Source organism: Benincasa hispida, chromosome 11 (genome assembly GCF_009727055.1).
Source record: "Benincasa hispida cultivar B227 chromosome 11, ASM972705v1, whole genome shotgun sequence".
NCBI classification, from domain to species: domain Eukaryota; kingdom Viridiplantae; phylum Streptophyta; class Magnoliopsida; order Cucurbitales; family Cucurbitaceae; genus Benincasa; species Benincasa hispida.
Genome location: NC_052359.1, coordinates 7029332 through 7036536, shown reverse-complemented (window position 1 = coordinate 7036536; position 7205 = coordinate 7029332). Strand labels below are relative to the sequence as shown.

At 39.5% G+C, this 7205-nt stretch overlaps 1 non-coding gene across 1 annotated transcript; it reads right to left on the bottom strand.

Annotated features, from left to right (window-relative positions):
* Positions 1-4517: 4517 nt before the first annotated feature.
* Positions 4518-4624, bottom strand: LOC120092301. The gene has a single exon (XR_005486008.1). It is a non-coding gene; the product is annotated as a small nucleolar RNA R71 (small nucleolar RNA).
* Between the last annotated feature and the right edge of the window lie 2581 nt (positions 4625-7205).

Sequence of the window (7205 nt, the reverse complement as noted above, 5' to 3'; positions counted from 1 at the left end):
CATCTTTGGTCACTCTCTCTCCAATCTTCATGGTTCTTAGATATGCGATCAAGATATTCTTCACCTCATCATACGTTTTTATCAAGCAGGACCACCAACAACTGTCGCATTAGCAGCGGTCTGTGAAGCAGAATTCAAACCATGATAAAAAAAATTCCATTTGAAGGCAGTCTAGCAAAACCATTGTGTGGACAATCCCTGACCAACCTTTTAAACCTCGCCCAAGCATTGTTGAGCGATATCGTCCATGTCTTATATCGATATTTTCTAATGAGTTTCCTTCGTCTAGCATTCTCAGTAGGTGGAAAATACTTCTTCATAAACTTTTTGTAACACCCCGCACATTTTTTAATAATAATGTAATTTCAGTAACTTTATTATTTGGAATTTCAGTATTGTTATTAGTGGAGGGCATTTTTTTGGAATTTTTGGACTTCAAGTGTAAGTGCGGGAATTTTAATTTTTGGTGTGAAATTATTCAATTTGAAAATTAATGGCAAAATTAATGGCAGGAATTAATTTTCAAATGAAACGGAAAGGAATTTAATAGTATAAAACAAGAAAGGAAATTAAATGTAATTATATTTATTTCCTTTTTGTTTTTATTATTATTTTTTTTTAAACCCCTTTTCCTTTTCTTCCTCACGCACCCACCAGCACCCCCCCCCCCCTCTTCAAATTTCTTTCTTCCTCTAGCTGAGAGCCTAGCCGCCACTCCAGCTGTCCTCTCTTAGCTTGTCACGTCCGGCTGGCAATCTCTTCTTCAACCCATCACAATTCGAGCACTAGTGGAATTTTAAGGTAGAAGTGTGTTGTCAGGCATTGCAAAGGATTAAGTTCGAAACTAATTTTGGACCAAGCAACTTTTTGATTGAGGCATTTGTTTGATAGATCAAAGGCAGTTTTAGAACAAGCTACACTTTGGGCTTGATTCAAGATTCATCTAAGCGAGGAGAAAGATTAAATTGCTTGCCACTTAGGCATAATTTGAGGTAAGTAATCTTACTACTGGAACTGTTCACGGGCCAGGCATTAGATGTATGCTAGCATGATAAATGAATGATATGGCAGAATGACAGCATGATGGTCTGATAATATAGTATAACCAATGTATGTTGTGGTATGAGATCTGAAAGATTTACTTATGCACATAAACACTTGAATGCTAGCATGAGATGGTATGTCATTCCATATGGTTGTATTTGATTTGTTGATGTTGAGGATTGTAAGACTAGTTACAAGGATAATTTTGACTGTTCTGAGATTTAATGGACTGTTTAGAAAAGATATATGAGCATGTGATAATATGACTGAAGCATGTTAATGTATGAGCATGATTTAGAATTTTATGGAATATATTAAAAGGACGATTGGGCATGACCCTAAATTATGAGTTAAGCGACACTACTACGGAAATGTCTTAAAGTTAGGTGAAAGGTAGAGTATTTTGTTGATGTGCTTGTTGATGTGATTTATTATGAAAGTGTGTAAGTTATATGATGTATTATGAAATTCCAAATGTTTGATTGTTACATGAGTTAGTGCATGAAAGTGATGCACATCTAAAGGCGCTAGTACATGAAAGAGATGTACTAGTGCTGGTGTGTATGAAAGTGATACATACCTAGAGGGTACTGGGGTGTACGAAAGAGGTACATACTCAGTGGGTTATGTGTATACGAAAGAGGTGTATACATAACTAAATGTATGAAAGAGGTACATATTCAGTGGGTTATGTGTATATGAAAGAGGTGTATCATAACTAGATGTACGAAGGAGGTACATATTCAGTGGGTTATGTGTATACGAAAGAGGTGTATACGTAACCATGTGTACGAAAGAGGTACACATTAAGTAGGTTATGTGTATACGAAAGAGGTGTATGCATAACCATGCGTATGTAAGAGATTGTGTTTCCTTCGAGATTCACCAGAGGTTGTGGGTCCTACGGGACTTACTAGAGGTAGTGGACATACTTAACTACAGTAGGATAGAAATAAGTTTTTCATGCATAAATGTGTCCCATAAGGACTAGAGCAGTTTATATGTTCCACTAGAGGTAGGCATCTAGAGGACATAGATGCCTTGCCTAACCCCAGTAGTGGGGTTACTTACTGAGTATTTTTTTTATACTCACCCTTTCTCATATTTATGTTTTAGGTAAGAGAAGGGACACACTGGCGAGTAACAAGCGGAATCCGTGATCGAGCCACTGGGACCAGTTCTATGCTTCCGCTTGATAACGGGCAGAAATGCACATTATCATAGTGCTAAATTCTTAAAAAATGTTGGATTGTGTTGATTAAATATGTTACTTTGCGTCCATTAAGCATCAATTTCGTAATATTGTAGTCGCATGCGTCCAACGCATTAGAACAATTGATTTTTGTATTTTTGTGCAGAATATGCGTTAACGCAATGCAAAGATTGCGATCATAAGAATTCATTGGTCAAGCGTAACTTCACTGCAAGGCTTTGCATTGATCGTGCTCGCAAACATTTGCCCAAGAAAAATCACCGCAACTTGGTCAGCGCAACATGGTGGGCACATCCGGGTGAAAGGATAATTAAGAGTGATGGGATAGAAAGCTGATGACAGTCGAATCCAAATTAACTTGACAGTCGATAACGGTCACAAAGTACATTCAGCTTTATCGGTGATAATTATTCGGCACATCAATAAAAAATTAAAGTTGTCCCATCTGTACAACCAGGAAAGAGAAGTCGCCTTTCACCATAGATGCTCTATAAATACCAAGGGCATTCTTCAGAGAAGAGGTTAACAAGTTGATCAGTTCGCACATCTTTGTTCTTAGTTTTCTTTCATTTTAAGGCGGACGCGAGGGAGAAAGTTGTGCCGGTATATCATTCCGGTAAGCTTGGGAGAGCGTCGGAAGCTCCAAGGATAGAGAGAGGGCCGACGCCTGCAGAAGCGGGAACATCTTTAGATCAGAATAGAGATCTCAGTATAAAAAGCCTCGGTTAGCAAGGAATTGCTACCAGGCTCTCTACCTTTAACTTCCATTGTCATTTTGTACTCAACTCATTTATAAGAATGGAATTTCTTTCTCTATATTTGTTCACTCTCTGTTATTCACGCATGAGTAGCTAAATCAGTTGAATGGGTTGAGAAGCATTTAGCTAGCACAACTAGGGAATCTTCATTCTTTGTGATTATCTTGTTTATGTATGCTTCATTCGTCTATTAGGGATACTCGGGAGGGTAGTCTAAGGACAGGATCTAGGCCTGGGAAGGTCAGGATAGAATCTAGGCTTGGGAGAGTCAGATTAGAATGCATAATACAAGAGATAGGCGCTTAGGAATGAGCACTATTTGTTATCAACACATCACATGGATCCTAGAGATAGGATATGATTGTATGCGATCACCTTGCTTTCATGCATTTTGCATCATCACATAGGACAAGAGTAGAGACTTAAGGATGAGCTCTATGGATATTTTTCATTCAACACATGCATCCTAGATTTAGGAGCATCGCATTTACATTGGAAAATGACTTGCTGTGCATGGTAATAACATGATCGCATAGTCTGACGCATTCTCAAGTAACGCTAGCTAAAGATCTTCTCAACCTGTTCATCGCATACTCATTGCATCTATCAACGCAACTGTCTTTTCTCAAATCCGCCGCATTTGTTATTTCTTTTTCATCAATGCAAACAACAAACCCAACACTTATTTAATTACTTGGTTACCGCAAAGTTGTCATAAAAATTACCAACGCATACTGTTTTCACAAGTCCCTGTGTTCGATCCTGGACGTACTAGGAAACTCAGAGGAATTTACACTTGGATTCTGTTGGGGAAACTTGAGTGCACAATGAAATTCCATCAACGCATAACATCCATATTTCCACTTCATAAATACGAGCATCAAGTTTTTGGCACCGTTGCCAGGGACTTCGGTAAGATAGTTTGCTAACAGTAATTTTTTTTTATTTCTTTGCAGAACTCTCAATCTCTGGCGAATTACGACCCAGAGATTGAGAGGAAATTTAGAAGAAGATTGAGAGACCGCCAACAGCAACCACAATCAGAAAAAGAAGAGATGGCGAAGTAGCCTGGAAATGAAGCACCAAACGATAACAATGTCATGGTGAATCCAATTCTGTTGGAAAACGATTGCAATAAGCCCATTAGGGACTATGCATCACCAAACCTCTATGATTTCTCTTCGGGAATCATGAGGCCTGCCCTCGATAGAATCAGATTCGAAATGAAACCGGTGATGCTGCAGATGATCCAGACTGTAGGTCAATTTGGAGGAAGGCGTGGCAAGGACCCCCATGCTCACCTCCGAAGTTTTATTGAAATATGCAATACTTTTGTGTTCCCGAAAATCTCTGCTAAAGAAGTTCGACTAACGTTATTCCCATTTTCTCTCTATGGTCAGGCTAGAAAATGGGCATATTCTCTCGAGTCGGGAGAGATCACTTCCTAGAAGCAGGTAGTGGAGAAATTTATGAAGAAGTATTTTTCACCTACCGAGAACGCAAGACAAAGGAAGCTTATTACAAATTTTGAACAAGAAGATGACGAATCGCTCAGTGATGCTTGGGCGAGGTTCAAGCGGCTGGTAAAAGACTGTCCACACAATGGCTTACCAGATTGCCTACAAATCGAGATTTTCTACCAAGGATTGAACCCCTCTTCGTAGACCGCTATCAATGCGGCAACCGCTGGTGGTCTGCTAGACAAAACATATGAGGAGGCTAAGAGTATACTTAATCGCATTTCCAAATATCACGAGGATTGGAGGGAAAGTGATCAGAGATTAAGAATCAAAGAAAATGACGCAAACAATGGGGTCTCACATCCCTGCAAAATCAAATGACTGCGATGATGAGTTTAATACAAGGCATCGCAATTAATAATACGGGAGCGAATAAAGGGCAGGTCAGCGCCATCACTCAAACAACCGCAAGTTATGTCATCTGCGGTGATGCTCACCCGATGGAGGAATGCCCAACAAATTCGCAGTCGATATGCTTCATGAGAGATAATCCCTATTCCAATACATATAACCCCGGGTGGCGAAACCACCCAAATTTTGCGTGGAAAAATCAACAACAAAGCTTTCAACCTGTGACACAAAAAGAAGGGCCACCCGGATTTTTCCCGTAAAACAACGGTCCAGCGCAAAGCCAAGCTAGCAGCTCACAACCACCACAATCTTCATCCTTAAATAGCTTGTTGAAGCAATATATTGAGAAAAATGAATCAGTGCTTTAGAATCAAGCTACATCCATCAGAAATCTCGAAATCCAAATGGGACAAATTATGGGCGAGTTGAAAAAGAGACCGCAAGGAGCGTTGCCGAGCACAACTGAGCTCCCTCGCAATGCTGACGGTTGATAACTTATAGAAATACAAGTTATTTATGCCATCTTATCTAGATATTGCGGCCAAAAGTTAGTAAATATGCACCTATTGTATGAAAATTAGCCTAGTATTACAATAATTATAAATGTTTGCAATTACACCCACTAACACCATAAAGATGGAGGCCAAGCCGAATTTTACTTTGTTTTGCAGGAGACCAAGTCACCGCTTGCGCTCAAGGCTCATGAGAAACTGATCAACGCATCTCTTTTACATTGCGCCCGTCAATTAACAATGAAGAGTTGATTATCACAATGATGGCGCAATGCAACAATCGATCCAGAGCTATGTTGCAACCACATGCGGTAATAAAAACAACACCGCATGCGAACCCATGCTCGAAAGATGCAGCTGAGCAATGCAAAAGCGGAGGATTGAGACACATGTACAACTAATGGTTGTGCAGAATTGACGGTCTGATTGCATAACAGAAGGAATAATATCCCTCCATCTTTGGAATTGCCATAAAAATCAGTGGGGACCACAAGGCCGGAGTCAAAGACCTGCACCTATAAATACCCCATAGATTTTAGAGAAAAAGCAATGCTACGGGATACGGGGTAAGTGCTGCAAAAAAAAACTGTTGAGAGAAAAGGCTGAGCTGAGTGCTTAAGTGAAGAAATCCGGGAAGAAGACGAGATAAAGTCGAGAAGTGAATCTCAGATCTAATCTGCCAAACACTCGATTGAAAGCTCTATGCAAAGATCCCTGCTATCGGTGGAGCAAGCCTAAGAGGGAAGCTCTTCCTATCATCAAATCCATCATATCCGGCAAGCAGATCTCTATCGAATCAGTGCCAAGACATTGGCACTTGTTTGTATCTGTTCTATTTCTTTCATCGTTGTATTTCACTGTTTCTTTACCTCTTCATTCACACCATGTATCAAATGCTTAATAGAGATATTAAATGTTGCAATAGCTTTCATTTACCATTTTCTATCGATTTCCGTTCACCCATCAATCACTTTCTTCATGATGTCTTCTTAATCCCCTAATAAGAAATATGAATTAACCAAGTACTTAATTTGTGTTAAAGATATAAAATGCGTTTAGCTAAGGCATGCTAGATGGCATCTTCACCTGTGAGAGCAGAAGTGAAGATGTCATTCCAATCTATCGAGAGAAGGTCAGAAAAATGCCTTAACTAAAGCGAGTAGTACTTCCAGACATGGAAGCAACCTTGCATTCATTACGTTAGTTTCTGTTTCACAACAGACATGTGGGAGCACGGCCGATCACTGAAAGGTGTACGCCAAGAGAAGAGTGGAACAGCATTTGTAGCTTCAATGCAATTGAGAACTTGCGTTGTTATATTCTTTGTCTTTCTCTTTCTATTCTATTCATAAGACTTGCCGCCGCATTCCACGTTCTTTGCATAACTTTCACAGCCAGCTTGACCCCAGCATCTTGTAACATGAAGCTTATATCTTGTATCATCTAGCTTAGGTTTATTGTATTTTTATTTTATCATCGCACCTTTACTGTTTTACTCTACTTTATTGCAATTTATATACTTGTACAAACCAAACTTTTAAAGATTAAAAACCTGGTCGCATATATCATGAACATACCACAATAACCTAAATCAGTCCCCGTGTTCGACCTCGGATCACACCGAGAAACTTGTGGTGGAGTTACACTTGGTTCCATCGTAAGGAAACTTGTGACAATGCATGGCATACTACGTGAACATCCATAATTAACGCATATCTAGCGGTAGTATCGCATCATTTCGAGCATAGAACATCATCAATCATACATCTCAGTGTTAGCGTGTATAAAACGGTCAACAAGTTTATGG